Raw genomic sequence first — 17,208 nt, 5'->3', positions numbered from 1 at the left:
TAACACATTTCCTCTAAACTAGAGCATAGGTCTACTCTACATTTTTCCTTCAATCCCATTAATCTCTAAGGTGCAGAGGGACAAGGCTGGTCTTATTCTCATTGCTCCTGCATAGCCACATCGGTTCTGGTATCACTAAGTGTTTTGTCTGTTCATCCAGCCTCTGATATGCCTGAGACTCTCCTCCCTCATCTATCAGGAGGAGGTAAGGATCTGAATCTGCCATCAAGGCCAGTGATGGCATGGGTGTTGAGCACAAGATAGCTGCACCCTTTCTCTTGACCAGGGAGATAAAGGATATTCTGATGTCTTCCAAACGTCTGTCCAAGAAGTTGTATGGGTTCAAGTAATGGAGGTTCTTAATCTGGTTCGAAGCCAGGGGTGCAATCCCTTCATTTTCTTGTCTGGCAGGATCCAGCAGTACCTTTTTCATCTCTCTTCATCAGGATTGGCCACATCTGTCAGGGTTCACCTGAGTGTCATAGCAGCCTCTCTCGATCCATCCTTTTATCCTAAGTTCATGAGGGGTGCTGAGGTGTTCCAGGTCACCTATTTGGAAATATCCAGTGCTGTGAGATCTCAATGTGGTTTTCACTCAGCTCATGAAACCTCCATTTGAGTCTCTGGAGAAAGTGGATTTGAAACTTCTTGCCTTCAAAGTGGTGTGCTCTGTAGCAGTGACATCGGGAGTTGGGTGAGTGAGCTGCAAGCACTTGTCTCATATCTGCCCTATCATCTCTTTTTTTTTCATAAGTTATATTATGAACTGCCAAGGTGTTTCAGTCTTTCACATCAGTCTTTTTCCAAAACCTCATACCCATATAGGGGAAGAGGCTCTCCATTCTTTTGACTGCAAGAGGGCTTTGGTGTACTATTTGCAGAGAATTCAACTACATGGTCAGTCTACACAGTTGTTTGTCTCTTTTGACCCTAATCATCTGGGTCAGGCCGTGGCCAAGATAACCTTTTCAAATAGGGTTGTGGATTGCATCATCTACTTATTCATTGGCTGTCTGTGGGAAATTATTTTAAGGAGTTGTTTAGCTTGCGGAAGAGTAATTGTACTGTGATAGAAAGCAATGACGCAGAGAAATAATTATTTGATATAAGGCCTATAAGTTCTGGGAATATGCCATTTTTCTTAGCCTGCTTGTAACAATAAAACAAGTCTTGATCAGATATATTGAAAAAGCAGTTAGTCAAGAAGGCTAACTGTGCAGATATCTGAGAAAAACAGGACACTAGCCTCTAGGCCACACCTAACTGCTTTACTGATGTGATAACGGACAGTTGGGGCCTCAAAGAGCACATGGGAGTGGCCTAGAGAAGAAACTGGAGCAGAGGTCAGCAGAATTTAACTTAAAGACCTACTGCAAACAAGCTGTTTGAAATCAGAGGAAAGTTTTGGAACATTACCAGTGGCTAATGAAATGATTGATGAAGGCGGGAAAGCTTTTGAACATTACTAGTGGTTAATGGAGTGACCAATGAGTGTTGTGATTTTCCAAAGCATTGTGTTCCCAGATTTTCCAAAAATATCTCACATCGGGAACTGTGAGGAAAGTATTTTGTATATATATATATTCTTTAATGCAATCTCTAATCTTGTATGCTTTATTGCTTATTCTCAGACTTGTAAGAAAACTTCTATACTTATTTATAAGTGTGTTGTGTAATCTGACAAAATAATCACTAATTTTTCCTATGTACTACACTGTCCTACAATTTGGAGGCATGTCTAGAGTATATCAAGTCAGGCTACCAAGGCAGCTACCACTCTTTCTAGGTTCTGCTTCTATCAAGGAGATTTGCAAAGCTGCTACCTGGTCATGAGTTCACACCTTCATGTCCTACTGCTGTCTTGATATGGTGCATTTTGACAAGCAATCTTGAACATAAGGACTGCCATACTGGGTCAGACAAGGTCCATCAAGCCCATATCCTGTTTACAACCATGGCCAATCCTAGTCACAAGTACCAGCCCAGACCCAAAAAGTAAATAGATATCCCTGGGCATAAGCAGCATGGAAAGCAATGGCTTTCCCCAAGTCTGTCCAATAAGTTTATGGACTTTTTCTCCAGAAGCTGGTCCAAACCTTTTTAAAACCCAACTACACTAACTGCCTTTACCAATTCCTCCAGCAATGAATTCCATAGAGTAACTGTGTTTTTGTTTTGTGTGTTGCTTAGTAACTTATTTATAAGAGTAAACTGATTTTGCATTTACCCATTCCACTCCACTCATGATTTTATAGACCTTTGTCATATCTCCCTCAGCCTTCCCTTCTCCAAACTGAAGAGCCCTAACCTTTTCAAACCATGCATTACTTTTCAGCTGAGTAGTCTGCTTTTCCCCTCTGTGGAAGTCTTAGGTTGTCTTGGATCTGATCTTAGACTTTTTTTACATTTACAACCTCTGCATTGGACTGCTCAGTTGTATGGTTAATTGCATTCTACTTGTAGATGGAGAAAGTTGTAATTGCTTACCTGTAACAGGGCTTCTCCTTAGACAGCAGGATTAATCATCTACCCCTATATGCCTCCCTGGAGAGCTGACTCTTGCTGTGACCAAGCTCTGGGGTAGACTGAGGGACTCCCACTCATGCTCAGATGGAATCTTGAAATCTGAGCAGTGGTCTATCAGTGACATTGAATTGACATCATCTAATCGTGTGGTTGATTTTTATCCTGCTGTCAATGGAGGGCTACAGGTAAGCTACAATGCTTTCTTTCTGTTGCAATCCACTTCTTAATATTTACCAGTACAACCAATAAGAAAAGAAAATTGACAGATGCATTTTAAAGAACTTGATAGATGATTTATTCTTCATTTTTTAATCTCAAGTTCTGTAACTTTTTTTTATTCAAATACCTTATGTTAAGATGATGGTAATTGCCTCCTGAGTTAATCTAGTTAACTCAGAGCTGAGTGAGGCAGCTTTGAGATAAACTAATATTTTTTTTTATGTGCAGGCAATAAGTGGTTTGAGGTTTTGTTTTTGTTTTTTTTTATATTATATTTTACATAGTAAAATAGTTTTCTCTTGGCTTTGTTTGCTGTTGCCCTCATTTAGAACACAGCGCCATATATCGGAGCGGAAACTAGTCCTTTGCAGACAAAATCTATACAAGGAGCCTTATTGGAATGGTGAAGAGGTTTGATTTCTCTATTGCTCTGCTGCTCAGATATGTGTTTAAAAGCATTATTAGTGATTTGAGGATGGAAGCAAAAAGCTAAAACCTATCTTTTTTTTTTAAATATTTATAACCTGCTTGCTCTGTCGTTCACAGTGGGTTACAGTAAAAACATACATAAAAGGTAGCAGATAATGCAGCAGACAAAAATACAAATTGACATAGATTTGTTACTTATGTGTTACAAATAAAGAGTACTCAGTGAGAATGCAGGACTACTGGAGGAAAGAAAGCTAGCTCTCGGCATAAGCAAGCTGGAAAAGAGAGGTTTTCAGCTGTGCTTGAAATAAATTTTGGGCATGAGGTCAGACATAGAAACTGCGGCAAGGAGTTCCACAGACAGCGACTGCAATGGAGAAGACGAGACCTCGTACCTTGCCAGGCCGAGCCTTTCGAACGGGCGATGCCTCGAGCAAACCAGTCGGCAAAACGCAAGGGTCTTTGTGGACGCTATACACGTACACTTGAATTTAACCTTAAAACCATTGCTGTGGTCCGTTAATACTTAAAGAATGGAAAATGCTATTGTCGCAAACATTTTCTTACTCTGTTAGCAAAGCATTCAGGCATGTGTAATGCAAGGGAGATTGTAATATTCGTAGCAATAAAATTTTGAGCAAATAGTCCAGCAAAATAAGTACAGTTGCAGTTTAATCTGTTGTATCCTACACCATTGAATGAATTGAAATGAGGGGGCAAATCCTATTTCATTTGTGAAATTATACCTGGATCTGGCTTTTTTTTGGGGGGGGGGGGGGGGGGGCAATCCTTTGACAAATCAGTATTTAAAGTTTGCATCTATTTCAGGCATGCGCTTGTACAGTAAGTTAGGAAAACTTTCAAACAAGTTGGGTGCAGGTTTCTCCCTCCTTTCCTACTTGAGCTTAGGCCATGATCGGCTGTGTGGCAGCTCAGTGTTTCCCCAACCAGTGTGCCTTCAGACCTGATCCAGGTGTGCCATGGAAAAGCCACCACTGCCTGACGCTCAAGCCCAGACCAGCACCTGGGTTCAGCCCTCAGCACCTCACAGCAACAAGAGACAGCAGTTGCTGTTAAATATTCAGCAGCTCCTCTGAGAAACATGTCATGCATACTCTCCTTCCTGAACTGTGGGAATTAAGCGGCAGCAAGCAGAGCAGGGATAGATGGGCCCCACCGTGTGCATAACATACACTGCACCACCACCTCTTCCCCCACTCGAGTCTCTCTTGGGTTCTTGCAGCTTCTATCTTATCCCCAGGTTGGTGAGACAGGCACATGCACTAAGCCCCTGATGTGACTCACTCTGAGTGTTGGGAGCATTAGCAGTGGATGTTAGTTTTGACTACCATATGTAGATGACAAAGCCAGCTGCCTGTACAATATTCATATCTCCCTTCTCCTGCAATTTTGGATCATTGTGATGGGTTCATGTATGTCTCTGTCCCTTTGTTTTTAAAATTTGAGGAGAGACCAATGGGGCTTTAAGTGCTTTCCTAGCGTGCTCTTTTTGGCTATATGAGTCTTAGTGTCTGCACTGCCTGCTCCAGAGGATGGTGTGCCATGTACCATGTTTGTTAGTATAGATGTGCCTTGCGCTTGAAAATTTGGGCAACATTGTGATAGCTTCACAAGCCTTCCTCTGCTTCTACCTTCCTCTGTCCTTTCGTTGCCCTGTTCATTTAATCTTCCTTCCATCATCCAGTCCTCTTTAGACCAGATGTAGTTTCTGGGAATGCATTTTATCTTGGTTGTCTAGCATCAGAATGTTTCTGATTTTCTATGTTTAACCTCTTGTAGCCACACGTTGTCTAAAGCATGACGTGAATGGTGTAATAAGGCTTGTTTTGAAAATGCACATATAAAGAATGATTTTTAAGAAAATACCTAATGTGTATTCTAGTATATTGCTTCTTATAATAGTGCAGTCTTTTAGAGATGTGAGCTTGAGTGATGGTGGACAGCATGGTGCTTCTTGGAAAGGTTTTTTATTTTTTTTTTAGGTACTGTATTTAATAACCCATAGGAGTTGTAAGGGGCACAGGAAATAGCTTCTTAGTTCCTTCCTCCCACAAGCCATAACTCAGCTTTGGACATCAGGATTGTTTGGTCTTGGCTTTCATTTTTCTCAGTGCAAGGCAATTGCACATCTGCCACATAAATTATGAAAACTGTTAACATGAAAGTTGGAAATCCAGGTCAGACTGTTTGTGGTTGACCAAGAAGATGGTACAAATGGGTAAAAGTTAACTGACTGAATTTCTGCATGAGTGAGGGAATCCTTTGGCATCTAGTATTTATACACTTGAGGGCCTGACATAGATTTAAATTGCCATTCATTTTGTACTTGCATACAGTCAAGTGGTACTTAACACGGGGGGCAGTTATCCTTGGATGATCTACGATATTAAGTCTAGACATTTTTAACATGCAAAGTTTATCTACCATCACTAGTTCCAGCTGCAGAGTTAGCATGTCAAGGGCTCAGTCCATATTTAAAAGTCTAGGTTCTTTTTCAGAAATAGGCCACTTGAACTACTGCAAAAGATATTAATAAAAAAAAATGCACCATGTCGTCTGTAGCAGTTTCATCCATAGGGATTAGATTGAGGGGTGCTGGGTTACCCCAGGAAATTCCATCAGATGGCAACTAAAGGAAACTTAACAGCATTGATTAACAATCCACAGAACATTTGTGCATATCACAATCTAGATGAACCCATCAACTGGTTGGTTTCCTGGCAAATGAGGCATGAGAAACCCAGCATAATGGTCAGAAGGGAAGAGGTAGTAGAAATGTTTCTATCCTTCTATGCGTTCCTCCTCTGATAATTTCTTTAGGGAATCCTAGAGAGGTTTCTTACAAGGGTTGATGCGTTGGTGGCATCGTACACCAAGAATGCACAATGCCAGTCTTGGGAGCCTTCAATGTGCTTTTCTCTCCAGTGTAAGAGTAAATGTCCCAGTTTGAATTGTTGATACCAGGCTGATTCCTGAAATTTATAAGGGCCCTTTGTCTTGCACATAGTACGAAGAAACAGTTTTAGTGAAAGTGCTGTAAGTTAACACTTGTCTTAAGTGCTGTATGTGTTGAGAGAAATGCTTGTACTTGTGCCAAACCTGGAATATGACTCTTAATCACTTGAGGTCGTGTCCCCCCCCCCCCCCCCCCCCCCCGCAATCATATATTCTGCTGTGGTTTCAGTTACAGAAGGAAACCTAAAAGTAGGAGAGAGATTACACAAAAGAGCATGCCATTTGGAATGATCATTTAATAATATACCACTTAAAAAGAACAATACCTCCTTGGAAATAATTAACAGTAAGCTGTCACCACTCATAAAGTGATGCTGCCGTAGATGTGCCCCTAGCAGCTTGTATTGGGAGTGGGAGGGTGGCATGGAATCGGTAGGCACAGTGTCTTCAAAGATTTAATTATTTCCATAGGATAGGGAATTTTTGTTGTTTTTTCTCTTCACCTACATATTTTACAGCAGCCGACCTGTGACTGCAGCACCACGTTGAATGTGATTGATTCTTTCAGATTGAAAACAGGCCTAGAGTAAGACAAGATTCCAAACTTTACTCCTTTCTTTGGGCTGGATGTATTGAACACTTTTCCACAGGCACAGAATGGGGAAAACCCCTTTTGTAGGCCTGCCCTTTGTTCGGCTTGTGTGCGTGATATGATGCTGGCACTCAGCCCCCCCCTGCTCTACCTCTCTTGCATGGCCCGTTTGAGAAGAGGCGAGCTTTGAACTGGGGTCGGTGTGTCAGCTGCTGTTAGACTGGCAGCTAGAGTAGAGCCGAACAAACCAACCCTGCCAGTTTTTTTAATTTCAAGCTTTTAGTGTTCCCGATTGTAAAATAAAGCAGGGAACGGAACGTAATGCAGAATATTATGTTCCCAGGGCTCCCATCTATGCATGATATCATAAGAGCTTTGAAAATGTACATTTATAAATGTTTTAACTGTATAACTCTTTCCAGTTCCTTAGCTCATCCCTGCAGTGCAGTGGAGCCCTTCCCAGTGCCCCTGAGATAAGAGGCATGGTTCTCGTTCTGCCCTTTCCAGCTAATGGCATCTTTTTCCTGTAAGCCCTTCAAGAAATCCATTGTAGCTTTCCAAGTCTCATTTCTGTCGCAGGGTTAGATGTAAAGGTCAGCGCTTACCTCACTACCTCTTCCACCAAATTCATTCCATTGGGATGGTACCACTGCTGCAAACCTTTCCTTTTTCTTATTCATGGTATCCTTCCTTTGTTGTACTTTCTTTTTTTTTTTTTTTTTATTTTCAAACACTGTTAACGAGTCAGGATACCTGTTACAAATACAGTTTCTTTTTTACCTGCTTGCACTCGACAACCAAGCCCATGCTATTGTCGTCACTAATAAACCAGAGTCCATGAAAATGTATCATTGCCTTACTGCCCAACTGCATTTTAAAATTTCTATACATGTAGACTAGTAGGAGGCTTAGCCCTAGGTATTAGTTTAAAAAAAAAAAATGCTTCAAGGAACTTTGGTGGGCTCAGCTTTGCTAATAGGCTCATTACTTCATAGAAATGTGAAGGGAGCACCTTGTAGTGCTAGCAAAGTGGTGCTTGGGCCACAGATTAGCTTCTCAAGTTCTACAGGGCTGTGAGCCTGTGCCAGAAGTCCAAACGGGAGTCCTGCATGCCGTACAGTTCATGCGTTGATTTATCGAGCGCCATTTCTGGGTTCGGTTTCTTTCACCAGGCACAAAATTGAATATAAACGATTCCACGGCATCCAGAACTCAGCCATCCTGACGCATTCACGTCGGAAGAAAGCAAGGATTTATTGGAAAAGTTTGGCAGCTGAAAAACAAAACAAAAAATGCTTTTTTTTTTTTTTTTTGAGCTTTTGAAAGATTTGCAATTTAAGACATTTTTTGTCTATTTTATGGAAGGTTTCTTTTTTTTTTCTAAATAAGAAAATGTTTTAAAGAGAAATTTCCAGTGTCCATGCATTCCTTTGTTTTACACAAGAGAAGATTTATCAGTTTTTCTTCCAGCCAGGATCTTTTGTGCGATCTGTGTTCTTTTTGTGATTGAGAGACAAGAGTATTTAGTAGTTAATGACAGCTTTGCTGTACATTGGGATATTGAGGTCCAGGGTGGACATCCAAACACCCCTAAGTAGAATAAAAAGATACAATTTTTATGGTGAAAAATGGTGTGTTCATGTTTGTATACCATATAACTTCTTGTTTTTCATTCTTTTGCTTATGATGTATGGCATTAAATTTAAATGGACAGACTGGGTGAGCTAAGTAGTCTTTTTCTTCTTCTGACAGTCTTCTGTATTTTTATGACACAAGCCAGATTACTAAGCCCTTCTCCCCACTGTTAACAAAATGGGGAAAAAAAGCCCTTTATATGTCCCATAGTCTGATATAAACTACTAAACAGCAGTGTCAAATTAGAAGTACATTTCTGCTGATTGTGCGAAAATCAGGTTTTGGTGCTGGCATTGTTTCTAATTGCTACTTTCTACCCAACTCCTCAAGCTTCCATCTTATTTTAATCCAAGCAGTGGACTAAATCATTGAAAGCTTACTTAATTATGACTGTTAGCATCTGATATTTTACCAAAACTTTTAGTAATGTCATCAGAAAATGTTGAAATTGAAAATCAAAGGTTTGTATATGATTATATGACACAATAAAGGCACCGGTTAATAAGCTGCTGCCTTCATGCGAGATCCTCCTATTCCTTTAGGAAGGTCTCGTATCTAAATTGCTAAAAGTTCTTTGTGCATACTTTAATAATTTTATTAGATTGGTACCTTGTGGGATTAGTCAGGTTTAAATGCAGAGGTAATCCAAAACTAAGCACAGCATGGGTGGGGGTTTTTTTTTTCTGCTGAGAGAGTGCTGTGGAACAGTAGGATGAAAAGATTTCATCTCATGCGTTTTTTTGCTTGTTTGGAGAAGCATATATCCATGCAGCTCTGCATGATTTTTCTGGAACAGCACCCAGGTGTAAACTAATCAGAGAGCTCCCCCTGGCCTCGGAAAGTGTCCGCTGAATATTAAATTTATATCAATCACAGGAAGTTCTTGGCAATCGGACTCCTCATTTTTTTCCCTTCACATCTGGACGTAAATTATTTTTTGCTGCAGAGGTCACAGGAATCATGGGTAGGGCATGGAAACGAGGGCCATAGAAAACATGGGAAAGGAAGAATAAAATCAGAGTCCCACCTTTTTTAACAAATAGTTATTTTAAGCAACCTGGATCCCAGCCAAACTACACAGCTTTTTTTATTTTTTTTTTTGTTCAAGTTTACATTTGTAACTGAGTTAAATGCTGCTTAACCTTATTTGTTTTATGTTCGAACTGTTTATTGCCATCAGACCTCATCTTGGCATTTCTGAAAGACTAAGCTTGTTTCTCCTTTCGCTGTGAATGCCGGCATTTGCTGCAGAGGTGTGCTCCAGAGTTCTTATATTTATGCCCCCTGTATCTGCAACTCTAGTTCATTTAATCCTCCTGACTTCCACCCGAGTTCTTTGTTTCCCTTTTTTTAACTTTTTCTTCTACCACCAGCACTAAGTATATGTATGTATGTGTGTATATGCTATTAAAGCCTTTACATTTTGTAACTTTACAAAAATAAGTAAACACAAAATCATAAGTTTCCTTCTGTGATGACCCTCCTTCTGTTTTCTCAACTAGTTAGTGTGTATGTATTTCTTGGAAACGGAAGAACAAATATAACAGAGAAAAATCAAACTTTTTTTTTTTTTGCTGCTTAGATATCATTATTTACTAATAAAAAGGTTTTTGCAGGCCTGTTTCTGGTTTCTGCATGAAAGAGAAAATAACACACTTCAGTTTTTTTGTTAGGTTGACCGGTCAGTGGTCAGGTTTTACCAGAAGCGTGCTTTAACTGAACAGCACCATGGAAGGCAGGGTCTGAATCGATGGAATTTATAAATCATGCTAGTTACTCTGCATATAACACACAGATATCTTTAATATCACAGCATTCTTATTCACAAGGTTGTGATGTCAAAATGATCTGGGAAGGAACAGGAAAAATAATACTGTCGTTTTCATGCCAAACATCTGGGAGTATTTTTTTTTTTTATTTTGTTTTGTTTTTTCCCTTACATATGATTTATTGATTTATAACACTGAGCAGATTTCTCATGGGTTTTACTATCTTCCCTAGCATTCTAGGATGTCGGATCACTGCTCTGCTTCTTGGTCCCTGCACCACTGGCGTGTGGGGGGAAAAGCAGTTGTATGGCAATAAAACTTTCCTTACACTAATACGCATGGCTCATTTTAATAGATGGAGATTCAGTACTTCCCAGTGGAAATTGGTTGTTTTAGTTTTGGTGGTGGGTTTTCTCTTCACCCCTCCCCAAGTCCTAAGTGGAACTCTAATCATGAAAGTAAACAGAACCTTCCTTTTCCTCTTGCGAGATTAGCCCTTACACTTGGGATTTCCAACTCCTTAGCTGCTGGAAACAGAAGGCATATCCCTCTCATGACCTCATTGTTGTCTATAAGGGGGAAGTGGCCCTAGGCTCTTGCTAGTAGTCTCTGTCTCCTGCAGCTGCAGACAAGTATAGACAGACCTTCCAGATTCTCCCAGTGTCAGAGAATGGTCCTGGCCTGATGGAGCTTTCTATCTCCTGGGGCTTCAGGCTCTAGAGGCTGCTTTCCAGGAAGGATCCTGGTAGAAAAATGACCTAGGAGCTTCCCTAGGGAATAGAGGATCCCTCCTAGCAGTGATCCCCCCTCTACTAGAGCAGGGTTCTCAGGGAACCTAGCCCTGTTTAAAAAAATAAATAAAAATGTATATGTATATTTCTAGGGGACCTAAGGTTCTTTATCTCTTACTCCCCCCACCTTCACCTCTCCACTTTACTCATGTTCCTCCTCAGGTTGTGCGGGTGGAATAAAGAGAATTAAAAAAAAAAAAAAGGACAAAACAGGAGAGGGGGAGCCCAGGCAGACAACACAGCCATTTCCAGCCTTCTCCAAGACTTTTCCAGAGATGCTGAGTATGGGTTACATTGGGAGAAGGAAAGCAATGGCTAAGTTTACTAAATATCAGGCAGGCTTTCAGGTCCTGGGACACACTAGCACAGTGGTCTATTTAAAAAAAAAATAAAAATATATATATATCTCTATGGCCACAGGTGTGTGGCCTGCAAATCCAAGAAGGTCCTTGGTGTTGCCAGGCAAGAGTGGGGTTCCTGACCCTGCCTTCCTGGATAGGCCTAGTGAGAACCTGCCTCGAACAGGTGAAGGGTTGCATGAGGGGGGCAGGCCTTCGGGCTGATGTTTTGTCCCAACTGCTTCAGGAGAGGAGGAGCCTATACCTCCAGGCCACCTAGACCCGGCAGTCCCTTCAGTGGCAGGGGACTCAGGAAGGTATGGGAGGCAAATTTGAGGTATTCCGGACATGCCTCGAGCAGAAACTTATAAAGGGCTCATCTGGAACTTATTTCAGGGATTTTTCTCAGAATGTGTCTTGTTTATGCACCAGGCTTTCTGTGTTAGGTCTGGTTTTACTGCTGGTTCAACATTGCCAAACCAGGGTTTCACTGATAGAGCGTGGCCCTTAAACTCTGAAGGGGCACCTACATGGATAAAGCCTTGCCAGCTTTAACAATTATCCTGGACTCCAGAGAAGAGGGCTAGTCAGCAGATAAGTTGGAGCCTAGCACACCCCTGGGCTTCCAGAAGGGAGAGGCCGTGCCCTTTGAAGGAGAATTCAACAATAGTAAACCTGTTTTCCCCCTCTCCACCCCTCCTCCCCTCCCCCACCCCCTCCCCGTCCCCCCTCCTCTCTCTTCTAACTCTACACAATTGTCTTTCTATGGCATTGCTATTTTTATGAATACTTTGTATATATTGATACTCTATATATATTTGTAAATTTTGCTCATAACGTTTTGTTTGATTATTTCCCTCCTTTATCTCCCCTCCTCATTTGTTCATATGTTAATTCATTATATCTGTTCGATGTAAAACGCCATCCCAGGCGCCTGTTTGTTACACTGTAAACCGATGTGATATCCCTGATGAACGTCGGTATATAAAAATTTTAAATAAATAAATAAATAAATTAGTATGCAGGTGGCCCTGAGAGATCAGGCACCAAAACAGAAGATCCTTCAGAAGGGGGGATTACATCCTTCAGGGATTAAGGGAGCACTTAAGAGCTTTTCCCTTACATGAAGCCCTAAAAAGGAATGGTATTAGTGGAGTGGGTTACCTCACAAGTAGGGCTCAGAGAAGGCAGGGTAATGGGAAATTTGTACCTTTTCCCTGCGGAAGAAAAGAACAATTACTGCAAATCCCAAGGGTTGATAGCGCTGGTGTCTGTGGTACCCTGTAAAACCACCACCCCAGTGGAGGGAGGAATAGCCTTGAAAGACCCTCAGGATAGGAAGATTGAAGTAATTCTAAAACAGTCCATCACAGGGGCCATGGCAATTCAGGCCTTTGTTTATGGAGGCCATGTAGCCTGAGCCGTCTTATTCTGGATACATCAGTTGCCTGAGAGGCAAGAATGCAAAGGGGGTACCCTGCTTGGAATGGTAGGTACTACCATAGGCAAATTGCAGGGTGAACTAGATGGACCATTTGGTCTTTATCTGCCGTTACTATGTTAAGAAACCGCACATTAGAGGTCAGCCATGACCTTTTTGGTAGACACGATGTATGACCTGATTAGGCTATCCTCTAGGGCAGTTGCCCCTGGGGTAGCAGCCAGACTCCTCTGGCTACAGAACTGGGCAGCAGACTCAGCATCCAAGTCACATTTCTGCAAGGTTCCCTTTAAGTGGGGGGATTACTATTTAGAGAAGCTAATAAAAGATTTGGTGGAATCTAAGCTGTTACAGACTCCTGGAGGATAGAGCCTGATGAGGCACTCGGGAGGGCTAAGAAGACAACATCTCAAGGGCAAATCATCTGGTCAGGTATCCCTACTCATAGCACAGAGTAGAGTCCATTCCTTTTGAGGCACCTGAAGACCAAGGGGAGGCCTAATTGCAGGCATAGGAAGTAGTCACATTTCGCAATGATACCCAGCAGGTCCCTCCAACATTAATACTGGTAGATGGACACCTGATGTGGTATTATGCAGAGTGGAACCTGATTACTATAGACCAGTGGGACCTGGGCATAATACTAAGGGGTATGTGCTGGAATACATCTTGCCAGTACTGCCTTTATAATGTCCCCCTGCATGTCTCAAAACAAAAGGGAGGAGGTAAGGACCAGCCTTCTAAAGTTACGGAACTTAGAATCTATGGTTCCAGTCCCTTGCCAGCAAAGAGGACCGGAAACATTCTTGATTTATTTGCAGTCCCAAAGAAGGATGGCAGCATTTATCCCATCTCATCCTAGACTTGAGGTCAAGTATTTTAAACTTTTTAGTTTAAGGATGTAACAATACAAGAAAGATGGAGAGACTCCACTCAGTTATGGCAATGAAAGGAAAAGGTTTTTTTCCTCCTCATTGATTCTGGCAGTGTCCTATCTTAGGGCTTCTTATCAAAACTACCTCTTGCTTCTGTGTCCTAGGCAAACACTGCCACTTCCAGGCTCTACCCTTTTGGTTTTGCAATTGCCCTGAGGTCTTTTACCAAGGTCATAGTAGTCATAGGCAGCAGCTCTTTACAAGCAAGGGATAAAGATTCATCCTTATCTAGATGGCTGGCTCAACAGAGCAGAAAACACACAGTAGAACTAGCAGGCATCAGCCATGGTAGTCAGTTCCTAGAAAGGCTTGGTTGGGTGTTAAACTATGCAAAGAGCAACCTAGAACTGTTGCATTCCATTACTTCCTACCTATGATGAAAGGTGGTCAGAATCCCCGGACACTGCCATGGAGGTAGCATATGTGAGCAAACTGGCACCTGTACTCACAGGCTTGCGGAAGAAGCAAGCAGAATTCTCAGTTGGGCAGAGGAACCTGTACATGCTGTCAGCATCTCGTGTTTCAGGAAAGGAAAATGTTCAAGCAGACTTTCTCAGGAGAAATAAGCTGTACCCAGGAGAATGGGAGCTGTCAGAAGGCCTTTCAGATGACAGTGGAACAATGGGAACCTCCAGCCGTGGACTTAATGGCAACCCGAGTGAATGCTAAAGCTAACAAGTTCTTCAGACGATGGACAGAGGTAGGATCCAGCAGGATAGATGCCTTAATCCAGTCATGGCTGAAGGGCTTTCTCCTTCACGTTTTCCCACATTGGCGTCTAATAGGCAAGGTGATTAAGAAAATAGAGGTAATCTTGGTAGCCCCAGATTGGCCAAGGGAGGACTTGGTATACAAACCGAAAAAGGCTTCTAGCCGGGGGTGTCCGTCCCCCCCCCCCCCCCCCACACACACACACAAAACTCCCCAGAGAATGCAGTTTGCTGTGCCAGGAGCCAATAACAATGTAAATCCCATCTCCATTTTGAAAGGGCATGCCTGCAAGGGAAAAGCTATTTCTCTGCAGTGGTGATTATGTTGAAAGCACATAAGATCTCGATGTCATTAGCCTCCACAATCGAATATAGGCTATTCGAAGCTTTCTGCTGGGCATATAAAACCTCCCAATGGAGATCGTATATCTTACAAATTCTAGTCTTCTTGCAGAAGAGCCCTGGACAAGGGTTTAGCACTCAATTCACTGAAGGTGCAAGTTGTGTCCATATCCTACTGTGGGGGGCTACTTTAAAGGGACCCAAGTAGCAGCACATCTGGACATAGTGTGCTTTTTGAAAAAGGTGAAATATATATGAACACTCTTCAGACCAGTGCTCCCTCAGTGGAATCTCAACCTGGTCCTCACAGCCTTAGTAAGAGCTCCCTTTGAGCCCTTAAGGCAACCATCCATTAAGGACTTGTCATTGAAAGCTAATTTTTAGATAGCAATCTGCTCTACCAGGTGTATCTTGGAATTGCAGGCCCCTCTCATGCAGGGAGCTGTACTTGGTGATTTTGCCTCATTCATGCCCTTTTCGTCAGGTACCCTCCTTCCTTCCGAAGATTGTGTCTCCACATAAATCAGACTGTGTCCTTACCAGCCTTCAGGAGAAAAGAATATAGGGGCAAGGACGAAAGACTGCACCTCCTCAACATGCACTGCGTGATACTAAGATATAGAAAGGTGACGAACGCCTTTGGGAAGTTGGACAGTTTATTTGTACTGTTCAGAGGACCTTGAAAAAGAGAAGCATCCTCCAAGGTCACATTGGCTAGATAGATCAGAGACAGTCACCTCAGCCTATGTACATGCATATTCGACAAATTCGTAGGCATCATCCTTAGCAGAAGCTTTTGCCACTTAGTCATACCTGCTCTCGTTTTCCAAACATTATAGGCTAGATGTGCAGATTGGGCCAGACGTGGCTTTCGGGTTGAGGGTGCTTGGGGCAGCTCCATGTTCCTCCCACCTGGCCTAATAGCTTTTTTAACTCCCAAGTGTAAGGACTGGTCTAGAAGAAAGAAAAGGTGACGTTTTGTTCTCACGTGTTAATTTCCTTTCCTTAAGTCCTGCTAGACTAGTCCAAGTCTCACTCTGGAATACAGGGGCTACAAGCAGATATGTCCTGGGCAGTCTGACTTGCGTTCTCTCTCTCTTTCCCTCTCACCTCTCTTCCCTCTCCCCAGGGAGAGGGAGTAACCTCAAGGGATCTAGACTGAGAGAGAGTCCTTTTCTGATTGCTCTGGCAGAAGGCTGCTGGCGAGGGCCTATAGACAAGAATGAGGTTATGAACTCATGAGCTGAGGCATGGGGAAATACCAAGTGTAAGGACTGGTCTAGCAGAACATGAGGAAAGGAAGTTAGCAGGTAAGAACAAATTTCACCTTTGTCATTTCACCATGTTACGTTAAATAAACAATCCAATGTGTTGGAAATAGGAATTCTAAGGATATTGCATAATGCTAAATATTCCATGTGGATTCAGAAAGTAGTGAGAGAATTGATGGAGAGCAAATCTCTCGAGTAGTAGCATGTTGAAACATGCTTTTGATAGTTAATGTGTCAAGTTTACCTAACACTGTTTTGATAATTTTTATCTGGAGAGGCATTAATGATTGCTGCTTATTCTCATGGGCTGTATCAAGCTCATAGAGATACACCAGAACAAATAGATGTCCCTGCAGAATATCTAGATAGCATGGATAATATGCACATCCATCTCTGTATATACATCTTATTTCCAGGTTTTTGTGTGTGTGTGTTCTGTTTAGAGGATCCCCACATTACCTTTTTGTAAAGGATGCTCTTGGACAGCTAGGTTTATATAATATGGAAGAGGGTGGGAAAATATTTAGAAATCTTGAGTACCAGCCAACACTATGAGGAGCTAGTACTACTTATGACTTCTGTAGTGCTATTTGACATTCGCAGTGCTCTACAAAACACACAATCAGTCCCTACTGTGTAGAGCTTGCAGTCTAAGACAAACATAGAGGGCAAAAGCTAAGGGAAGACTCTTCCCGTCCCCCCCTGTAATTAAACCTTTTTTTTTTTTTGGTACTTATTTTGCTCCCTTAATTCTCCATCTTCTATCCTCCTCCTCTGCTTTTCTTTCTGTCCCACTGTCTCTTGTTCCCTCTTCTGTGAGGCAGGATACTGGACGCAATGGACTGTCCTCAGCAGCTTCTCTCGGCCCCAGGTGCTGGTTTTTCTCACCCCCGATCATTTGTACATGTTTGGGGTTTTTCTTTTTAGCTTGAAACTGAGGGCAAGTATAATATGAGGAGGGAACAATTTGTGAGTCCGTTTAAATTGATTAAAACTTCCAGGAGTGTGTGTGTTTTTGGGGGTTTTGGGTTTTGTTTTTTTTTTTGGATGCTTCTTTCATTTCGAGAGCCTTGAATTTTAATTTGGCTGATGTCATTGTGTAATATAATACAGCTCCACACAGAGATGAACTAGCAAGCCATTGTATGAGAATCCTATATGTTTGAGTTCTTTGTAGAGTACCTTGGATACAATCAAGAAACAAGAGTCCATTTCTGACGTTTATTTCAAAGAG

At 42.0% G+C, this 17,208-nt stretch overlaps 1 protein-coding gene across 1 annotated transcript in view; it reads left to right on the top strand.

Moving 5' to 3' along the window:
* CLINT1 (clathrin interactor 1) overlaps window positions 1-17,208 on the top strand; it is a 96,584-nt gene that overhangs the window by 33,849 nt on the left and 45,527 nt on the right. The window lies entirely within an intron of this gene.

The sequence above is a fragment of the Rhinatrema bivittatum genome, chromosome 18, assembly GCF_901001135.1.
Source record: "Rhinatrema bivittatum chromosome 18, aRhiBiv1.1, whole genome shotgun sequence".
Taxonomy (NCBI): Eukaryota; Metazoa; Chordata; class Amphibia; order Gymnophiona; family Rhinatrematidae; genus Rhinatrema; species Rhinatrema bivittatum.
Note: the sequence above shows the minus strand (reverse complement) of the source record. Positions and strands in the feature narration are given on the sequence as shown.